Genomic DNA, 23,276 nt, shown 5'->3' with positions numbered 1-23,276 from the left:
CTATACTTCTTTTTATACCCTCCAGGGGCTTGCGTAAAAGTTTTATCTATTTAAGCCTAACTCTTTGCGGCACAGATATAGACATATGTGGTCAGAAGCTTTCTATTTCTATTAAAGAAAGGGAAAAGGTTCAAGAAGCTGAATAGGATGCAGAAGAGTGCAATTTAGACACTTTCTGGAAATTACCAGAGAGTAGTCTTGAGGTCTCTCCCTGGGAGCAGTGAAAGCCAGTGAAGACAGATGGCGTGGAGTCTGACACTTCACAATACCCTGAAAAGTTTTGCAACCTCAGACAAGCCGTTGAAGGAGCTGTCTCCAAGAAAAGATTCAGGTGAATTCCAACATAGAGTCTAATCAAGCCAGAGGAAAAAAAAAACAGGATGAGATTAAGCCTGAATGGAAAAAAATTAATTTTGAGTTAAACTGCTTAATGAGATCTAGTCTTGTATATATTTAACTCAATTTAAATAGCATGTCAACACATAAAAATTAATGTAATTCTCTTCCTGGCTAACATTTATCCTTTTTTTGAATATGAATTTCTTCATAGAAAAAGTATTATCACATGAAAACCCTGGACAGTTTTTATTCATTTGATAGTGGTGCTTAAAAGAAGCGAGCTATTTTGAACCACTTGGGTAAATGTAGGCCTAGAACCTGGGGAAATTTGCCTCTTAGCAATTTCTGTTATTGTCTTATACTCTTCTGGTGAGGTCGTCTTGCAGACAGCTCAGCTGTCATAACCCACATGCCCTGTAAACCTGCTGGAACCTCCACGGTGCGCCAGGACAGAGAGAAGCTCTGAATCAGCTGGTGGGATGTGTGTGTGTTTGTGTGTACACACCCATGCATGCGAGACAGACCCCACTCATTTCTCACCCAAAGACTATTTCCCACTTTATTTCCAGCTCAGGGGACCCTGATTTTGAGGTATCAAGTACCCATGTACTTCAGGAGAATGGTCATCATCCCATGTATTTGCCAATCTTTGGTTAAAACATGGGCATGTGACACAATCAGGCCAGGGAAGGGGAGGTGAGGGTGGGGGCGGAGGATCTTCTGTGCAGCTTCCAAAAAAAGTTTCTCTGCTCCTAAGAAAGATGTATTTGAGAAATAGACACTTTCTGTCTCTAGATGTTATTGTATGAGGATGCGCTGCAGCCCTAATCTGCTAACCCGCCCTCCAAAAACAAAAAGCCCTGATTTGTAGCATTTGCTGTATTTCCATTCTTGTGGTGGAAATTCTCCCACTATGGCCAATAACTTGACAACAGGCAAAATTCCTGAATATTCAGGAGCCTGTGGGAGCTGACCCAAGCCACTGGGATCCTTAGAGCTGTGGTGCCCATCTTGCGGACAGAGTAGGCAACGTGGGAGGCATGGCAGAGCAAAAAGGTGAAAGACCCTGGGTCCTTAATGACATCTGTGAACCATGGGATTAACCAACCCTGGCATCTTCCTGTCTCTGGACTTCTTGATATGTAAGTGAATACACGTACTTATTTGTTTAAAGTGGGTTGAGTTGGTATTTGTGTGTGTTGAATCTGGGCTTGATCTAGCGGGTACAGACATCCATGGGTCCCTGCCTAGTGCAGGGAGGTGACAGCAGGGGCAACACTGAACACTGGGTAATGGAAATATTTACTGGGATCAGGAAGAGGAGGCGGCACGGGGCAGGGAGTGGGGAGGACCATCCGGGTTGAGAAGGGACTCTGGCCGGTTGCTGAGAGGAACAGGATGGTGGCTGAGGGCCAGCCGGGCTGTCAGTGCCCTTGCCAAGGAGGCTGAAGTTCACGGCAACGCTCCAGCGAGAGCAGGCACCCGAGCGCGAGTCGGGAAGCCAGGCAGAGGCGCAGGCCTGGGAAGGGCTGCTCTGCAGGGTGGGGTGGAGAGAAAGGGGTGCGTGGAAAAGGGGCAAGCTCAGCGAGAGGCGGCCGTGAGACTGCAGAGGTCCAGGCCACTCACTCGCCGGGGCGCCCGGGAAAGGGCTCTCAGCGTCCAGCAAGGCAGAGTCAGACTTTGCTCGGAGGCTGACCGGCTGAGACAGACGGTTGGGGGTTTGCAGTAACTGCCGTGGATCAGGCTGAGACATGCAGAAGGAACCAGAATCTTCTCCAAAGCTGCCTTAGCACATTTTCTGGGTGATATTCTAGAATCACTGCCTACCTTTCTTCTTAGACCTTCAAAAGGGCCATCACTCCTCTCCCCACCTCGTGCCCACACTGTCACCATCCCTGGGGCCGAGACTGATGTTTGTCCTTCTGAAAAGCGCTGCCTCCTCCCTCCTGCGAGGAGATCCGTTTGCCTGCCTGTAGCAGAAGCAATTTCGTTCCTGTCGTGAAATGCAGTCTGCAGTTTGATTTCTGCTGTTATTCATGTACTCCTTTTCTTTATTTTCTTTTCCCATCCATCTGCTAACACACCCATGGGTCTATTCTTCTTCAGCCTAGTCCCATTCATGGAATAACTACCTAGGAAGGACTTTTATAATTGAATTGTGTGAAGGAAGTCGCTTCAGGAAGAATGAAAGCTGATGTGTCAACAGCATTCTCTGGGGGTTTTCAGAGTATTATTTTCCTCTCTGACTTAGCGGGGAAGCCAAAGGGCAGGAAACTTGGCTTCCTTTGCTCTCTGTTGCTGCTGGGAGTCATGGTTAGTGATTTTAATTTATTCAGTGGGCTGAGCCCTGTGACAATATCATTACCAGGGAGTAATTAAGGATGGGATCAAACAGGAGAGGAAACCTTGAAGAACAAAGTTTTCCCAAGTTCATGCTGTTTTCCTACTGTCTAGTAAAGTTTGGCATGTTTTATGAGCGCCTCCCAAATTAGGGAGATGCTTCAGAGAGTGAATGAAAGGAGCTCTTTTCTACAACACAAAACCTTTTGTAAACAAGATCAAAAGCCAGTTATAAAAGAGGGAAATATTTGTAACTCATTTAATAGACAAGGGCTAATTTTCTTTATATGTAAAGAATTCCTACATATAAGAAAAAGACCAACATCTCAATAAAAAATGTGCAAAAAAGTCCATAGAAAAGGGAATACAAATGTTGTTTAAACATATTGTACAGACATCCAATTTTCATGTATTAGATTGGCAGTGAGAAAAGAAATTAACACGCTGTTGGTGAAGGTGTGGAGAGACAGGTGCTCTCATACATGACTGCTGGGAAAATAATTTGTATCACCTTATGAAGGGTTATTTGGAAATAGCATCCAGAATTATGAATAACTATATGCTTCGACTTATTAAAGCCAGTGTTAGGAATTTATTCTGTAGATTTATCCCATATAGAGAGAATGGTGTGTTCACAAGGTTGCACATTGCAGCCTTATTTGTATTTACAGAAGATTGGAAACAATCTAAATATCTACCAATAAGTGATTATTTAAATAAAATTATGGCATGTCCATATAATGGAATATGATGCAGCCATAAAAAATAAGAATACTCTTTATGTACACCCACTGAAAGATCTCCAAGACATTTTGTTAACTGAGAAAAATTAAGGTGCAGAAAATTGGTTAACAAGAGAGGAGAGAAAGAATACTTATACTGGATATGCATATATTTTCTTCTCTATGCATAAAATATATCAAGAAGATATCCAAGAAATTGATAATATTTAGTACCTTGGTGGGGAGGAATTGGGTGTCTGGGGCATAGGGTAGGAGAGAGAATTTTTTTTTTTTACTTTGTACCCCTCTTGTTTTTTTTTTTTTTTTTTTTGGAAAGGTACTGCTAGTTCAAATTAGTAAATAACATTTTTTTAAATAAGAGGAATGCTCTGACACATTACATCCAGAATGACCTAAATTTACCCAATCTGCATCACATGCTCAATTTTTCCTTTTATCCTCTTTCGTTATTGACTTCAGTGGCTCTCCATCTCCTTGTGTGCATTTTCCCCGTTCTCCATTTTCTCTCTGCTTCCAACCTCAGTTGGCCTCTTGATTTCTCCTGCAGTTGTCAAGTAACAACCCTTCCAGCTGGATATTACTACACAGACCTCTTTTTCTGTGTGCCAGACCTGGGACAATCACTTCAATCCTCCCTTCAACACTTCCTCCCCTAGAGAGTAGAAAACAAAGTCATGGTTGGGAGTTAAGCCAGAAGCTAGCCGTCAACTGCCAGAGCAGGGCTTAGTAACTTATGGCATGCATGTTGCCAGTGGTGGATGAGGTCATTTTAAGAGCTGGAATTGTGGAGAGGGATAAATATACACATGGAAGAGCAAGAAGAGTCTACCCTGTGGAGAATGTGATGGTGAGAACTGGAGGTTTGTGTTCAAATCCTTGTTTTGCTACTTACTGGTTATGTCACTTGAGGCAAGTTTTCTTAGCTTAACTTTCTTCCTCTATAAATGGGTTCTATAATATAATGGTTGATGTGGCCAAGACTGCTGGCAGTTCACCAAAATTCATTCTTTGGTGATAATAGATATATAGCTGGGCACATGGCTATTAAATATTTTCAAGTCTCCCTTGCTATTAACTGTGGCCAAGGGACTAATTCCTGCCAGTGGAATGTGAGCAGAAGTGTGTGTCATATTTAGTTCTGGGACATAAGACTCCTTCGCTTATTCCCATTCCTGCCAGGTGGAACCCAGAGCAACCCAACCTTGACCGTGGAAGCTAGGACAAGACCACGGGGGTGGTGTGGAAGCGCAAGTGAGCTTCTTTCTTACACCCCCAGGAAACTTGTTGGCCCAATTCTGGTCACATTCCATCCCTGAACTGACCAGCTTAAGCCCTAGCCACTTGTCCCACCCCTAGCAGCAGGGCAGGCAAGCTTTTCTAGAACATGTGGACTATGTGGAGGAGGTGTGTGCACCCTAATAAAAATTGGAGTGGGTGCTGAGGAGTAAATGGAATGAGATGACAAATATATTTTAATATAAAGGGCCTAGCACAGTGCTTGGTACATAATAGGTGGCCAGGGATTGTTAAATTACTCTTCCTTCCTAGATCTAGTTAGCTGTGCTGCAAAGTTGTATGGGTTAAAGGAGAATCCCTCTTTAGATGTCTCAAGGCTGTGTATTTGCAGGACCAGTGAACAAGATTGTAACGTGCACAAAGAAATCACCTTTCAGTTTCAAGATTTTGGTCACGCATAGCAATTATCCATGCGAGTGGCCCATGGAGGGCACTGCCACCTCGCACTCAGTTCCCAGGAGGATAAATAGAAGTCCTGGCTGCACCCTTCCACAGATGATCACTGGGCTATTAAAGACCCAGGCTTGAGCTTCCAGAAGGGGTCACCTGCCCAGAATCTTGTGTTCCCTGTGTTGTTTCAGGCAGGGTGGTGAGGGAGAGACATGCTTGGGCCAGACGTGCTTGGGTTATTGGCTTTTCTGCCTCCGTTCACTTGCTAGAGGCTGCATAACATCATGAAAAGATTCGGGGCTCAAATCCAAGACCTCGCTTTCCCCTCACTGCCTGTGTGATCTTGTGTAAGTAATCTAATTCTTTACGCTTCCACTTCCTCATCTGTAAAATAGGAACTTTACTCTTCCTCTACCAGCTGTTTAGGATTATTGGAGACTCAAAGAAATGATGACTTTGAGAGCACTTTGTAAACAGAAAATGCATTTTAAATAAAAAGGGTTTGCTAACATAATAATGGAAATAATTTGCTGGTACATAAATTTTTCCATATTAATGGTCAGCCTCCCTGGGGCTTGTAAAACAAAACTGATTGAGAGAGAACAGGCCAAGTAGGATACTTTTGTTCCTAGTGACAGAGCATAGGGTCAGGTTTAATGAGCAATTATGTATTAATTGTGTAGGTGTGTTTGTTATTGGTGTTTTACATGTTAGCTTCTAGTTTTAATAACCCTATGAGGTAAATATTATTATACCAGTTTTACAGACGAGGAAACTGAACCTGTGAGTGGTTAAGTGACTGGACCAGTGTCACATATTTAGGAAGTGGCAGGCCAGGATTTGAAAGCTGAGTCTGTTTAACCACCAAGGCAAATGAGGCCACCAACAGATTAAGGCGGAAAAGAAGTGACTACCCAGGATGTGGTACCCAGGTGTACTAGCTTACTAGACAAGGTGACATTCACCCAAGGGCTTATAATAACCCTTTTACTTGTCTATTCATCTGTGTAATCCATGAACATTTACCGGGTACCTCTCACGTAACAGGAACTGTGCTAGATTTGAAATAAAACAATGAATAGAGTTCCCGAGGGTTCAAGAAATGTCGGTGCAGCAGAGTAGCTTGTCAGACATCCCATTTATCCTTAGTTCAATCCTGTTAGGAAAATTGCTGCTATTGCTTGGCCGATATTAAAGTTTTAAACCTTATTGTTCTGTAGAAATGATCTGCTTATACTGCTTCCTGCCAGAGAATGGCATAAGTCCATAATAACTGAATGTCGTGCACTCAATGATTTCTTTTCAGAGGCAACTGCACAATGGTTTCGAAACGGCAATAATTGCCTATTGCTCTCCGGATTATCTTATTGTCTGGCAATGGTTATGAAGACAGTGGGGATTTTCAGAGGCCATTCAGTAAGAGTGACAGAGGGAACTGTTTTTTATTTTTCTCTGAATGACTCTCAAAGTGAGCATCTAATTCAGCGCTCATAAAGGTCTGAAAGAACTTCTGTGATAAACTCAAAGTTCTTAAAGCTGAGGGAGACTGAGTTATAAAACAATAGAGAAAACTAAAGGTGCAGCTCATACATGAGTGGAGTGTTTGCTTTCAGGGATCTTGAATAAAATGGAGATGGGCGGGTGAGACCCACGGTAAACATCCCAGGCTGAAAGAACTCTACAGTTTTCTCTGTCCTATAAATGTCCCTGTCTCCGTGGAACTTTTATTTTAGTGGGTGGAGACAGAACTAAACGAACAAACGTATAATATTTAAGGCTTTGGAGTTTAGTGTTATGAAGACAGTAATGGGGTAAGGGGGTAGGAATACCAGAGTGGCAGGGGTAGGAGGATTTTGTGAATTTATGTAGGATGGTCAGTGGATTAGTTATCTGTTGCTGAGTAACAAATTTCCCCAATACTCTGTGGCTTAAAATAACATACCTTTATTATCTCATAGTTTCTGTGGGTCAGAAATCCAGGTGTGGCTTAGCTGGTGTCTGCTTCAAGGTCCCTCAAGAGATTGCAGTCCGTGTGTCAGCTGGAACAGCTGGCAGGACTCTGTTCATTGCAGGCTGTTTGACTGAGGGAACTCAGTTCCTTGCTGGCGACTGGCTGGAGCCTCCCTCGGCCCCTTGCCACATGGGATTCTCTGTGTGGCAGCTCACAGTATGGCAGTTGGCGTCCCTCAGAGAGAGCAAGCAGGTGACAGAATGAAAGTGTGGGCACAAGATGGAAGCCACAGTCTTTTTGTCACCTAATCTCTGAAGTGACACTCCACCATGGCTGCCTAATTTTATGGGCTAGAAGCAAGTCACTAAATCTATCGCATACTCAAGAGTTGGGGAGTACGTAAGGGTGTGAATACGAGGAGGCAGGAGACAGTGGGACCATCTTGGAAGCTGTGCTTCCGAGTCATAGTAGGACGTCTCTGATGAGATGACACGTACACGGAATCCTAAAGGGAGAGAGAGAGAGGAACATTTCAGGCGGTGGAAACAGCTAGTGCCCAGGCTGAGGGGAGAATAGTACGAGATGAGGTGAGAGGATTAGATGAAGTGGAGTTTCATGGGGGCTATTGTGGGGAATTTGGATTTTATTTTACTTCTGGTGAGATGCAAAGGCTCTAGAAGGTTTCAGCAGAGAAATAGTGTGACTCGACTTGTGTTTCAAGATCACTTTGGTGGCTGGGTGGAGAGTAGACTGGGGAGGGGAACTTAGCAGCACCAATGAGAGGGGTTAGGAGGCTACTGTAATGGCCCAGAGGAGCAGTGGTCATGGCTAGGCCAGGGAGGCAGTAGTGGAAGTGGGGAGAAATGGTTGGATTTTGGATACATTCCCTAGTAAAGTTGAGAGGATTTGTGGATAATTTGGATGTGGAGTGCAAAGAAAAGTGAGGAGTCAATGATGACTCAAGGTTTTTGGACTTAGCAACTGGAAGAGTAGAGTTGCCCTTTATTAAGCTGGAAAATCTTGATGGAGCAGCAGATTTTGAGGGGGGGAGTATAAATTAAGGGTTTTGTATGTGTTAATGTGTGCCTATTAGACATCCAAGTAGAGATGCTGAGCTGGCAATTGGCTATGTTAGTCTGGAGCTTGGGAGAGTAGAGTAGACTATAAATATAAATTTGGGAATTCCCAGCATTAATAGGCTATTTGAAACCAATGGAATGGATGAAAATACAGAGGAAGTGAGTGTAGACTGGTGAGTGGAAAGGTCTGTGGATTGGAACCCTGGGGCACTTCAAGGTGCCTGTGAGAAGTTGATGTCTTTGAACAATTGGTTTACTGAACCAACTTTATCACAACAAGCCCACCCATGGTGCTTATTAGAAATATAGATTTGGAGGGCTCCACTCCAAAATCTCTGGGGATGGCAACCTGTAATCTTTATTTGGAGCAAGTCCTACAGGTGATTTTGAGGCATATTAACATTTGAGAACCAACATTCTGCCCCATACACTTTATCTTACATCTATTAAAGTCATTATTTGATTTAAGATATTAGAAGTGTGTTCCATTTGTGTAACCCAAATGAGCATTTGGTGGATGCGAGTTTATCTTGGAGACATTCCTGTATTTCCCTTTAGTCTTTTTATTCCCTGATGTAAAAAAAAAAAAAAAAAACCTGGACAAAGAAATTCTACAACCTCAAAGAATAGGAGTAAGTAAATAAATTTTTCTTTCCTACTGGCTCCTAGGAACCTCGTGAAGTTTGAAATTCTCAGAATCAGCACACTCGCTTCCTGAGGACAAAATTCATGCAGATTCAGGAGATATTCAATATTTTCTCGGTCACTGAAGTGCTTAATTTACTTAGCTTGCCCACCTGGAAAGATGGGGGAACTGTCCCAGGCAGGCTTATTGGGAGGACAGGGGCCACCTGGGCCTTCTTTTTAACTAGAGCAAGGGCTGCACTGTTCAATGATATCTGGAGATTATTTCTTTCTGGCCCGAGACTTTGGCCCTAGGAACAGATATATTTGAAAAAGAATAATGCAGTGTGGGAGGAATAGAGAGGTGGAAGAAATTAAAACTTAAGTTTTTCCCTGTGTACTGCACACAAGAAGGGCCTCATGAGATTTAGGAAGAGGGTGTTCCTTCTCTCCTCAATCCCCTTTTGTTTTTTTATAGCCCCCTTCCAAGGCCAACAGACTTATGCCCATGTCCCCTTCTGCTGGAATCTCCACCCTTTCTCACAAGGTATGTTTTTACTCCCTTAGTCCTTTCTCTTACCATGCAAACTTTAGAACCTTGATGCCAATGGAGGTTGGTGGTTCCAGAATGGAGTGGGATGAGGTGGGATCTAATCCCTTTAATGGAGGCTCCAATTCCAATCTTCCCTTTAGTGAGAGCCATGCTACTGATTTCCTCCCTAGTTTACTTAAGAAGCATGAGATCATTGACAATGTTTTTTTTAGAGGTACACCAATATGGCTAACAAAGGTATATACAAATTATATTCCAGTTACTTCCATGTGTGTTTATGTTATCAATTGTGGCCAAGGCAATTTAAAATACAGAAGAGACTAATGAAAAACATTATGCAAATGGTGCTTGTACATCTAGTTGCAGATGTGCATGTAAATTTAAGTTCCCCAAAATGACTGACATGGATCAAAACAATAATGTAACCAGACAAAAAACAAACACATAAATGATAACATAGAAAATCTCAGCAAAACCTTGCAAACCCAATAGCTCTTGTACAAACATTAATAGTTGGGTGCGGTGCGCATCATCTGGGGCATGGACATGCTTGAAGCTCTGATTCAGGTGGGGCAAAGGCCATATATGTAACTTAAATATTTGTACCCCCGTAATATGCTGACATAAAAAAAATAAAATAAAATTTTAAAGAACTAATAAAAAAAGTTGCCCATCAACCTAAAATTGTATCTGTGAAAAAAGTGGAGGGAGAGGAAGGGTGGAGAGGATCCCTGGGGAGTTTGTATATGTTTGGTGAAGATAATGGATAAGCACCATCAAAATTCCAAGACTACAAGATATAAGAAAATAGAAAAATCTGGACTTCTGCAAGGATGTCTCCATGAGAAAAGAAAGCTGCCCACTGAGCAGAATCTCTATCGTCATCATCTATATGAGACCTAGTGGCCCTAGCATGGTAACATTTGCGTGAACATGTGTGCATCATTCATTAGAGTGAGTGCCTATTTAGATTGGGATGCTGCATCATCTGTAATTTGTGTCCACTTTTCTGCTCAATTTTGGGGCAATTCCCTTTTCCCATAGCAGTTGTGGTTTTCCCTTTGGGAAAATCTTCATGAGGACCTATAATCTTGGAGATTGATCTTTTTAGTGTATAGTGTCACAGCTGATGGTGTTAGTGGCTAGTTTGCAATATTAAGGGCATTTTTTCTTTATACATTTGAACCAAGTGCCTCTTTAACTCAAAATACAAATCTGTGCAAAACAATGTACAAAGTAACATCCCTTGGGTGTTTAAAAATAACAAACAGGACTGGAACGCTGGTTCTGGCCAATGGAAAAACTTTGAAGTCTGGAGTAATTTCTTTGCCTGATAATCACTCACTGTGTTTATGTCAAGTGGGGTCAAGTTAGTTTCTTTTAATAATATATGTGGCTAAAAAAACACATGAAATTCTGACCTTTTCTTCCTTCAGTGAGTAGATTTGTCAAACACTTCCCAAATGTACTTCTTTCTCTTAAAAGATGCAGTGGTGACACTGAGCAGACGGTAATTATTGCATAATTAATGCATAGTCCAGCAATTTCAGTTTGGAATTGCTGCTCCTTAATCCTTAACCGCCTTGCCCTGTCATACTCCCACCACATCGCCCCTGATTATGCCTGAGAACCTCCCCCGACTTTTGTAAATAGCACAGTGGACACAATTTAATTTGCCTTTGAGGGCAGCTCTTAAATTTACTGCAAAGGCAAAACAGGCACTTTCAGCTAAATATACATGTGTGCTATGTGCAAACACACACATTTATTTTCCTCAAATTTCATTCTCAAAGCTCTTTATCACCTCTTTAGTTCAATACACCTTCCTTAACATCCTACATCCCCATCTAACACCTGCTTGTTAATTTCATTCCCTTTTCAGCTAGTCTTTTAGTAAGTGAAGGCAGCCCACTCAAATGCTATAAAAGAACTTTTCCTTTTTTTTTCCTCTCTCTTCTCTGATCCTTTTGCTAACACTAATCACATACCTTCCATATGCTTTCCAAGATACTGGTTTCCATCCTTTTGTTAACTTCTCTTGTGTATCTACCAAGGTCGAGTTTCCTTTGTTCATGTAGACAATAGCACAGGGCAGGGATGGGATGATACCAGCGTCTGAAAGCAGCGCTTCCTGCTTCCTGGGAAGTATCCCTTCACTTGTGCATGGGGATGGTGGGAGGTAGACTCCACCAGAGTGTCAAAAGTCCTCCTACTCTTCTCAGGTGTGGCACAACTGCCTTTCCCACTACATTACTCTCCTGATTGAAGAGCTGCCTGGGGTTGTTTCAATTTTACTTCTTCTTAAGCATTTTTCTATCTCATTCCAACAGCTTTTTAATTTTTAAGCTACAAATAAAAGATCTGGTTTTGCTTTGCTGGTAACTACTATAAAGCCTTGGGCAACTTATGCAACTGCTCTAACCCTCAGTTTTCTCCTCTGTTAAAAAAGAGAATTAGATTAAATAAATTCTAACGTTCCTTTCAGCATTGATGTTCTCTGAGTCAAGAGCTAGAATGGCTCAGGAGAAAGATCTGGGCTGCCTCAGAGCTTGCCTGTGCTCAGTGGTCCAGTAAGAGGAACGCCTAATTGTAACAGCTGCCGCTGATGGAGGATCTGCCATATGTTGGGTGCTCTCAGATCTTTACACACACAGTTTTTATTGAATTCCCATAGCAACCCCAGGAGTTATGCATTATTATTATTATTACTAAACCTGTTTTATCGATGAAGATGCTAAGACTCAGAAAGGTTAAATAGCTCCTTCAAGGTCATAGGGTAATTGGCATAGCTGACTGTTGGCTACCAAGCACATGTTCTTAACCCTTCTGCTATCCTACTTCCCAATTTCCTTGCTGTTCAACATTGCCTACCAATCCCTAAAGCCAGTTCATAGCTACCAGCTTGGAATCAAAAGGTCTGGAATCCAGTCTTGGCTCTATAGTTTACTGGGTCTTCAGCCAAATTGTGTAACCTCTTTGAGCCTTAGTTTCCTCACCTGTCAAAGAAGATAATACCTACCTGTTATGGTTTGAATGTTTATGTCCTCCTCAAATTCGTATGTTGAAATCCTCACCTCCAAGGTGATGGTATTAGGAGATGAGGCCTTTGGGAGGTGATTAGGTCCTGGGGGTGGAGCCCATGAATGAGATTAGTGCCTTTATGAAAATGACCCGAGAGACCCCTCACTCCTTCTGTCATGTGAGGTTGGAGTGAGAAGATGGCTATCTATGATTAAGTGGACCCTCACCAGACATTGCATCTGCTGTTGCCTTGATCTGGGACTTGTCAGCCTGCAGAACTGTGAGAAAGCAATTTCCATGGTTTATAAGTCACCTAGTCTATATGGTATTTTGTTATAGCAATGCAGACAAAGATACTACCTCATAGTGCTGTGGTGAAAATGAAAAGATAGCAGATGTGTGGCCGCAGGTACCTGGTCCCTTATCCTGCTTCTTTCTATGTGGCCATCATTTAACCACTGCCTGCAGGCTCAGGCCCAGCCTAGGCTTCAGGGACAAATCTCCCTCCATGCAAAGGGCTTTACAGATCTCTAGTTCAATGCTGAGGGGCATTCGATATCAACCACGGTTCCTGCTAATCCTGACGGCTCACTTGCAGCAAGTGGCAGTCCTCTACCCTACATGCAGCATGCTAAAGTTGTTAAGATGGGCCCTGGAAGCATACTGCCTGTGTTTTAATGTCAGCTCTGCCCTTCCTAATGACTTGGGGAAGCCACTTCACCTTCCTGTGACTCCAGTTTTCTCTCCTGTCAAATGGGGAGGATAAGAGTAGCTATTTCTTTCCTTTTTTTTTTTTTTGAGACGGAGTCTTTCTGTGTTGCCTGGGCAAGTGCCGTGGCGTCAGCCTAGCTCACAGCAACCTCAAACTTCTGGGCTCAAGCAATCCTCCTGCCTCAGCCACCACAGTAGCTAGGACTACAGGTGTGTGCTACCACGCCTGGCTATTTTTTCTATTTTTAGTTGCCTAGCTAATTTCTTTCTATTTTTAGTAGAGACGGGATCTCACTCTTGCTAAGGCTGGTCTCGAACTCCTGACCTCAAGTGATCCTCCCCCCTCAGCCTCCCAGAGTGCTAGGATTACAAGCATGAGTCACTGCGCCTGGCCAAGAGTAGTTATTTCAGAGGGTTGTTATGTAGATAATAATAAAGTGCAAAACTATAAAGTATATATAACAGTGCCTGGCAAATAGTATTTGTTAGTGTTATTATTATAACATTTGCCTGACATATATTATCATATATAAATGACATAAATCATATATTATTATTAACACTAATTAGATCCCTGCATGGTTGCCTCATGTCCTTCTTGGATTACTTGCCAGGTCTCCCCAGGGCTTCAGCCCTCATTGCAATCATGCACTTGAGCAGGGCACCTGCCGTTGAACCCCTTCCCTGAGGTGGGGCCTTGCAGTCTACTGAGGACCTCCTTGATGTTTGCGCCCTTCCCACATCTCTGAATATTGCTGGCTTTGGTGTTCCCCAAAACAGTACTCTGGGCGGGTGTGTGGTTCCTTAGTGGTGCAGACCACTTGCTCAGACCACTTGTTACCCATCACCATGTTCCCTGCAGCCCATGCCTGCCCTCTCCTGCCCCTTTCCCCATTGCTTCTGCCTTGGGCTTGCTTACTGGGTCCTGAGCTGGTACAATGTGTGTGTTTAGAAGTTACCACCTCAGCTTGACACAACCTTATAAAATAAATTTGTAAAATATTGTACACATAATATTGGTGTGAATCTTAGCATACCTCAGGTGGGCAAGTGATGGCACATTTGTCTACGTTTTTGGGGTAACAGCTTTATTGAGATATATTAATAGTTCATGTCATACAATAGTAATGTCATATAATTCACCTATTTAAAGTCTGAAATTCATTTTTTTGGCATATTCGCAGGATTGTGCAACCATCATTACAATTTTAAAACATTTTCACCTCCCCCCAAACTCCTACTCTTTCAGGGAAATGAGTTACCGCTCGTATCCCCTAGCCCTAGGTAACCACCAATCCGTTTTATGTAAGTAGATTTGCCTATTAGGGACATTTCCTATCAACAGAATTGTACACTATGTGGTCTTTTGTTACTGACTTCTTTCCTTTAACGTAATGTTTTTAAAGTTCATCCATGTTGTAGCATGATCAGTATTTCATTTCCTTTTATTGCTAAATGATATTTATACTTCTCTATTTTTAACTGAACAATTAATTTTGACTCTCTGCCCCCTATTCTATAGGGCTGGTGAGAGACTTTAGTCATTCTTGTGCTTCCTGTGTCAAGGCTCCAGGCACACAAGCAGAGAGCCAGGAAGGCAGCAGTCACACAACCACACAGGTTACAGATGAAGTGCCACTGTCTCTCTCTATGTGGCCCCCTAAGAGGCTCCCCTCTGCTGCCTTTGTGCCAACCTTTGTAGTATGAGAACTGTTGTGGACGCCTAAGCTAGTGTTCCACCTCTTGGTGCACCAATAGCCAGTCTGTGTGAGGTCCTGCTGTGTCCTTGGGCTCTGGCAGGACTTAAGGCAGAATACACGGAACTTTAGACTCTGACTCCTCCTCTCAAGCCAGAGAGACTTTCATTTTAGATGGGGGATATTACTCCTCCAGATTTAACTGGATTCTCCTTAGTGCCCACAGGCTTTTGAAAACAAAAGTCAAGAATTCCAACCTCAAACTTTCCCTCATGCAAAGAGCAAAGACCTCATGGGGGAAAAAACAGAAGGGGAAGGCCGGGCGCGGTGGCTCACGCCTGTAATCCTAGCACTCTGGGAGGCCGAGGCGGGTGGATCGCTGGAGGTCAGGAGTTCGAGACCAGCCTGAGCAAGAGTGAGACCCCGTCTCTACTAAAAATAGAAAGAAATTATATGGACAACTAAAATATATATATACAAAAAATTAGCCGGGCATGGTGGCGCATGCCTGTAGTCCCAGCTACTCGGGAGGCTGAGGCAGTAGGATCGCTTAAGCCCAGGAGTTTGAGGTTGCTGTGAGCTAGACTGACGCCACGGCACTCACTCCAGCCTGGGCAACAGAGTGAGACCCTGTCTCAAAAAAAAAAAAAATAAAAAAATAAAAAAAAAATATCTATATCTATATCTATATATATATATATATAAAAAAAACAGAAGGGGAAAACATAAGTTAACCTAAAAAAATTATCTTGTGTCAGAGTTGATTTTTCATTGTTCAACTCTCTGCACCGGTATAGCCCTGTAATATATTAGAGCATTTTATCCCACTACGCCTTTACGTATTCCCAGGGCAGTCATCGTGGCTCTTTCCTGCATCTCTAGGCCATCTGCCTCTGTTCCCTGACAGCTTTTTAACTCCTGCAAGTCACTAGTTGCTGTGATGACAACCCCACAGCAACCTGGACTCTGTTGCTTGAATTTTTACTTTAACTGCATAATGAAACTCTCGCTTTTGTGGTAGAATGAAAACAATCTCATTTATGCTATTAGAAATGTAGGATTTACATTTCTGTTGTATATTTCTACTATGTATTTTTCTATTTCTATTACATATTTCTACTTCTATTATAACTATCTATTGTACCAGGTTTTGGTCTCCAGATTTCTTTATGCCATTAAAAATCATTGAGGATCCCAAAGAGCTTTTGTTTATTTGAGCTATATCTATGGATATTAACTGTACTGGAAACATTTTAGAAGTACTTTTTTTCATTCATTTAAAAATAACAATAATAAACTCATTACATGTAACATAAATAACATATTTTTATAAAAAATATATTCGTTTTTCAAAACAAGAAAATTAGTGAGTAGCATAGCATTGTTCTATGTTTTTATGTTTTTTATTGCAAATCTTTAATGTCTGACAATAGAAGATAGCCGGATTCTTATATTGGCTTCTGCATTCAGTCTGGTCTGACATGTTTTCAGTGAAGTGTATGAAGAAAATCTGGCATCGCAGAGATATGTAGTTGGAGAAGGGAGGAGTATTTTAGCAGCCTTTTTGGATAATTGTACTACTACCCCAAGCCTCAGCAAGAGGTAGTTTCTTAAAGGTTATTGAGCAACAAATATTGCAAGAAAATGTCTGCCAAATATGTAAATCTGAATAAGTTATTCTTTCCAGTGAAAGAATGGTGTTTTATGAAAAAAGTGGTTAGTTCAGCTTGCAGCTCAAACAATATCACAAAGTATTATGGAGACAACCATGCTACTTTGGTATGCTGCAGGAGCACTCTATGTGTACTTCCTAGTTTATCACACGGGATATCATAAAGACCTAAAATGTTGAGATTTAGTGAAATTAATGATTTTTAATGCTTCATCAAGGACATTCTTAAGTAAAATTGGCTTTCTTTTTTTGTTTTCTTCCTCTCTTTCTCTCTCTCTCCCTCTCTCTTGCTTTCATTGTGAGTGCGTGGTGGTGAATACTATGCTGACTACAGTTTGGTGCCACTGCTTTGCAGACCACACTTTGAGAAGGTGAAAAGCAGAGGTGATGAAAGGGTCCGAGGACAGAGAGTGTTCCTTGTTTTCTGGCTTGTTTCTGCCTAAGACCTGGTGTTCTGTATGTGCCCAGACCTATCCTGACTCCTGCCGGCTCTCCTCCTCTTCTGTCCTGAGCTGTCCATGATGCAACACGGCAGTGTCCTGGGAGCAGCGGGCACTGAGCCTTTTTACTTGCTCTGCCACTGGCCTGGTAGCAGCACTGGGAAGGGTGGTGCATAAGATTATTTCTTTTCCCCTTTCCTTAACCAACCGTAAGGATTCAGTAATGAAAATACTGGTACAACTCTATAAACTCTTCAAACTGCTGAATAAACCATCTTGAAATAGAACTGACCAGAAATGTATACCCTTCTCCTTGTGGTTGGAAAGCATTTGTCCCTTAAAGGGGCTGTATTGATTACCTTGAACATTTTTCTTATACATTTTATTTTCACTGGATTGTAATTGAAGAGTTTGGGGAAAGTTCCTGGCTTTCTATGTCGTCCATAGGAACAGCCTGAAGGACAGCCTTTCTTAGCACTACCACGTATAAATAGATCTGGAAGCTTTGAACTGTGAGTCTATTGGGCTCCCTTCCAAACTCCTGAGGGTTTGTTTTATATAAAAACATGGTACTTGGCAACTTGTAGCAAGGGTCTAATCCCATATTATGTTACTATATCTAGGTTAAAGAGTATATGTGGTAAGCAAAAATACTTACCTTGTGATAGAAGATAATTAATAGGATTAAGTACATTTGGTGATTTCTGAGTTAAATATGCTGGAATAAGCTTTTATTTAAATCTAAAGTTCTGTTTTGCTCTTGGAGATTTTAGACAAGAAAATTATATGTTTTTAGAACCATAAATGTTGGCAGATTTCTAAGAGTCCAAGACTGTGTTGTTTTTTTTCTTAAAAAAATTCATCCGCTTATTAAAAACAGTATTTATGAAGGGCCTACTCTGTGCCAACATTATTCTAGACCATGAGGATTGGAGCAGTGAATAAGGTAGGCACAGTTCCTGTACTCAAGAAGCTTTTAATCTAGAATGGGAGACAAAAAAGTAACAAATAAGCAGTAAGTAAGCAAGACAATTTTAGAGAGATGAGCATATGAAGGAAATAACAAAAAGTGCTGGGATCATGAATCACAGGTAAGATGTGATGGTCAGAGAAGGCCTCTGTAGGGAGCTGACATTGGAGCTGAGACCTGAATGATGATAAGGGTACAACCATGGGAAGAGCTGGGTGGAAGAGTGTTTGAAGTGGAGGGAACAGCAAGTACAGAAGCCCTGAGGTGGGAATACATTTGGTGGTTTTGAGGCATAAAATGAAGGTGGTGTGGCCTGAATGCAGTGAGTAACAGAGAAAAGGGTACAAGACAGGGTCAGAACATGCACATACAGAGCTTTGTAAGCCTTGGTCAGTGTGTTAGTTTGGGCTTCTATAACAAAAATACTATAGACTAGAGTGGCTTAAACAACAGAAATTTATTTCTCTCAGTTCTGGAGGCAGGGAAGTTCAAGATCAAGGTGCCAACTAATTATGTTCCTGGTGAGAACTTTCTTCCTGGTTTGTGGATGAATGCCTTCTTCCTATATCTTCACCTGGTGTAGGTGGGAGGGAGGGAGTGGGGAGAGAGAGAGAGGGAGAGAGAAAGCAAGTTCTCTTGTGTCTCTTTTTATCAGGATACTAATCCCATCAGGACAGCTCTACCTTCATGACCCAATACCAAAGTCCCCATCTTCACATGCCATCACATTGGGGTTTCAACATATAATTATATAATTTTGAGGGGGGGACACAAACATTCAGTCCATGGCAGTCAGGCACTTTGGTTTCATTATAAGTCAAATAGGAAGCCAGTGGAAGGTTTTAAAATAGAGAGGGAGGTAAATATCCAGTAGTGGGATTGCTGAATCAAATGGTAGTTCTACTTTTAGTTCCTTGGGGTATCTCCATACTACTTTCCATAGAGGTACTAGTTTGCAGTCCCACCAGCAGTGTATGAGTGTTCTGTCTCTCTGTATCCACACCAGCTTTTGTTGTTTTGGGACTTTTTGATAAAAAGCCATTCTCACTGGAGTTAGGCGATATCTCATTGTGGTTTTGATTTGCATTTCCCTGATGATTAGAGATGTTGAGCATATTTTCCTATGTTTATTGACTATTAGTCTATCTTCTTTTGAAAAGTTTCTGTTCATATCTTTTGCCCACTTTTTAATGGGGTTGTTTGATTTTTTCCTGCTGATTTGCTTGAGTTAGGATTCTGGTTATGAGCGCTTTATTGGACATATTGCATGCAAATATTAATATTTTCTCCCATTCTGTAGATTGTCTATTTGCTCTATTAATTGTTTCCTTAGCTGTGCAGAAGCTTTTTAATTTTATCAGGTCCCATTTATTTATTTTTGTTGTTGCTGTGATTGCTTTGGGGGCCTTCTTCATAAATTCTTTGTCTAGGCTGGCCAATGTCTATAAGAGTTTTTCACCCACACTTGAATGTTTATAGGAGCACAATCCACAATTGCAAAGATGTGGAAGCAACTCAAGGGCCCATCAATACATGAGTGGGTTAATAAAATGTGGTATATATATACCATGGAGTACTACTCAGCCATAAAAAAATGGTGAATACCTCTTATACAAACCTGGATAGAACTGGAGGCCATTCTTCTAAGTGAAGTATCACAATAATGGAAAAACAAATGCCGCATGTACTCACCATCAAATTGGAACTAATCAATCAAGACTTATGTGCACGTATGGAAATAACATTCATCAGCAATCAAGCAGGTGGGGGAATGGGTAAATTCACATCTAATGAGTACAATGGACACTATCTGGGTGACAGGCACACTTATAACTTTGATTCAAATGGCACAAAAGCAATTTATGTAACCAAGACATTTGTACCCCTGTAATATTCTGAAATAAAATTAATAAATAAAATAAAATAGGGAGGGACATGGCCCGATATGTGTTTTCAAATGATCACCCTGGATGCTGTGTGGAGGATATGTTGTAGGGGGGGCAAGATCGCAGCAGGGAGGGGTTTAGAAGCTGTGATGATGGGTTGGCTGAATGGTGGACATGGAGCGAAGAAGATGGGTTTGAAGATAGAGTTTAGAGGTAGAGCCAAAGAGAGGCATCAAGGATGTACCCAGATTTTTATTTTCTTGAACTGCTGGATGGATGGTGAAGGCAGAAATTGAGATATTTACGATTGGGGAAGAAACAGGTCTGTGAGATGGTTATGGTGGGGGCGAGTCCTCAGGTGTTCTTTGCAGAGGAAAATAAAAATTTTTGTTTTATGTGTTGTATGTGATTGTGTTCAGCTACAAAGGAACCAAAATCCTAACAAACTATATTTTAAACAAACAAGCTATTTGATTAATTAATCCATTAATTTAATTTATTTTCCACACAAAAAGCATGTCAAAGATAGACAGACCCAGCTATTAATAGTATCATCGTGTGTGAATACTGTTGAGATCCCAGGCACATTCTCTCTTCTCTTGGGCCACCCCTACTCTGTCTTTCACTCTCATTGCTAGAAATAGGGGTGCTGTAGCTTTAGGCTCTCAGGTGTCTGCTCTCAAGACAGGAGGAGAGAGCCCAAATAGGAAAGCAAAAGCTTTTTCAGGAACCCCCAGTAGGTCTCTACTTTACAGACCCAAAAGTATGTCATATGTCCACTTCTAGCTGCAAGGGAGGCTGAGCTTTTCAGCTGGATACATTGGCTCACTGAACAAAATTGGGGCATTTTTATAAGGAGTAAATGGGAATGGATATTGTAGAGGTAGGCAACCAATAGTGTCACCAGGGACAGATTAAGGTGAAGGTCCCTGTGAGCATTCAAATAGAAAAGTCAAGTATGGTTGGAATTACAAGCCTTAAGTTCAGAGTGAGAGCAGAGCTGATGATAATAGTTTGGAAGTCATTAGCATGTAGATCATATTTAAAGCCAAGTGGGCAGATGAGATCAATTAGAGAAAGAGTAGAGTTGAAAACTTGTTGATTTTGTATTTATTACTGTGACTTGCTTTAATTAATTTTATTAATGCAACAAAATTTTAATGTATACTTTCCATGTGTCAGAAATTGTTTTGCCCTCAGGGCACAAAGATGAAGATGTACCTCTTGCTTTCAAAAAACTTAGAAAGAAAAAAAAGAAAACAAATCAGTTTTGTTAAATGGTTCACTACAACATGTGTTAAAAATTAATTTACTTAAATAGATTTGTAACAATACTTCTGAACTATAGCAGTAGGTCTACTGAAGATTCACTTTTTGGGTGATAATTTAAGTACTATACCTTGAGTAATGTGAGATTCACCTGTCTACATATTTGCATAAAGCATTTGCATCCTTTAATTTGGGAATACATTAAGAAAAGCCCAAGTTTTAAAAATATCATTCAATGATAACCTTGTTATTAGTAAATTTGTTGTTAAAAATAACATAATGCGTTATGGAATTTTAAATTAACTTTGAAATTTTGACTAGGAAGAGCAAGGAATTACTTGTCAGATGATCCTATTATAGATTAGGGCTGAATAATGGTTTATTGACTTAATTGCTACCTATAATTTCACTTGGAAGCCTCATGGGCGCCTCAAAGTCGTCATGTTTCAAAGTAAGTTTTTTCTCTTACTCACCCCTCATTCCTTCTCCCACATCATGTTTTTCTGTATTCCTTTTGAAGCAAGTGGCACTACTATTCTTTTGACTCAAACCGGAACCCAAGGTATCATTCCAGGCAGTTCTGTATCCCTCACTCCACTCTTACCAGGAAAACTTACAGATTTTAGCTCCTGAATATATCTTGAATCTGTTCCATCTCCTTTATCCTGAATCATCATCATCTCACCCCTCCTCTCCAGGCATGTTCCTTTTTAAAATCCATCTCTGTAGCTAGAGCAATTTTACTAAGCTAAGCTGTCTAATTTATTATTCTGGTTAAAATCTGGCAAAATATCTTCTAGCATTTTGTAAAAATGGTTTCTTGCAGTATAACCTATTGCAAAAATATTATGTCAAATTGGGATAAAGAGATAAAGTTCTTGCAGAACTTCTCAGAGCCTTCAATATGCTAGTGTATGTACTATGAATGACTAAAAGGGATGAAATTTAGGATGTTTCCAGACATGTCACGGTGAAGCTATTATTTTAGGCATACCAAGGGAACGTCCCATGAAATACCTTCATAAACACTACGACTTATATAACCTGGCTTAGGAAATTTCGTCTATAGGAGGAAATCTGGTTGCCTCAATGTGACCTCTAAGACATTTAATGACCTGCTCCTCACCTTCCTCGTGTGCCCCATCTTCAATCCCTCTCTGTCTTAAACATCATGTCTCATAATGGCAGATAACATCCAGTTCCTGTATACAACCTGCTCCTGGTGATTTTGCTTAAGCCCTTCCCTCTGGAATACCTCTCTTCAACTGACTAAGTGTACTCATCTTTCAACTCTCAGCTCAAGGACCCTCCTTGAATTGCAGGCTGAGCTAAGTGACTCTCTTCTAAGCTCCACTTACCATAGCACAAAAACTGGGCATCATCTGTGTATGTGTCTTTTCACCGTAGTTTACCCAGGAATAAAGACTGCAGGACTGTGCTGTAATGATGGTAATGGTGGTGGTGGTGATAGCTAAGTTCAGTGCACTCACTAGGTGCCAAGCACTGTATATGAATGATCTTATTTAACAGTCACAAACTCTCATGAGGTAGGTATTATTATTAATAGTGTCCTTATTTTGAAGATGAAGAAGCTAGGGCTCAGAGAGGCTGAGGAACTTGTCTGAGGACATACAGCTAGTGAGAGATGGGCTGGGGTGTGAATTTAGACAGCCTGACTCCTGGGGCTGCCCCTGTGTCTGTAGTACCAGCATGGCACCTGGTAGCGGACACTCAATAAATGCTTGTTGATCTAAACTCAGTGTGTGTGTATGTTCCCTACACATTCAAAACTACTAGCACTGAGGAGGTTGGGTATGACATAGGAAAGAGAAGTTTTTGCTGTTAAATCTCATTTCTGGGAAAACTGGTAATGGAAAGGGGAACATGGGAGGGACAACCAGCTTGTGTACCGAATTACTACCACCTTGCTTGTTGTCTTAGACATATGTTCTGGGGTGGCCAGCCCCTGTTTTACATCTGTGTTAGTCTTCATAGAATGAAAAACAAATTAGTGTTTAATGGGAACTATTAATCTTGTCACGTAATTGAATAGATCTAATAAATCTTTTCATTCAAAACCCAATGGGAATTTCTAGTTGGAAATGAGTCTGGGGAATATTTTATCTCAAAAATATTTTCAAACACAAGGAATATATGTGAGTCTGTGAGCGACGTTGAATATTCAATGGAATTTAATGAGTATAAATTGAATATTTATCCTGGGCCTAGAACTGTTGATGGTTGCTTTTGGGAGTTACAGAATAAGTTTATGATAGTTTCTGCACTTTAGAATTT

This window comes from Eulemur rufifrons, chromosome 16 (genome assembly GCF_041146395.1).
Source record: "Eulemur rufifrons isolate Redbay chromosome 16, OSU_ERuf_1, whole genome shotgun sequence".
Classification (NCBI taxonomy): Eukaryota; Metazoa; Chordata; class Mammalia; order Primates; family Lemuridae; genus Eulemur; species Eulemur rufifrons.
The sequence above is the reverse complement of the archived record's forward strand: the minus strand, read 5'-3'. Positions refer to the sequence as shown.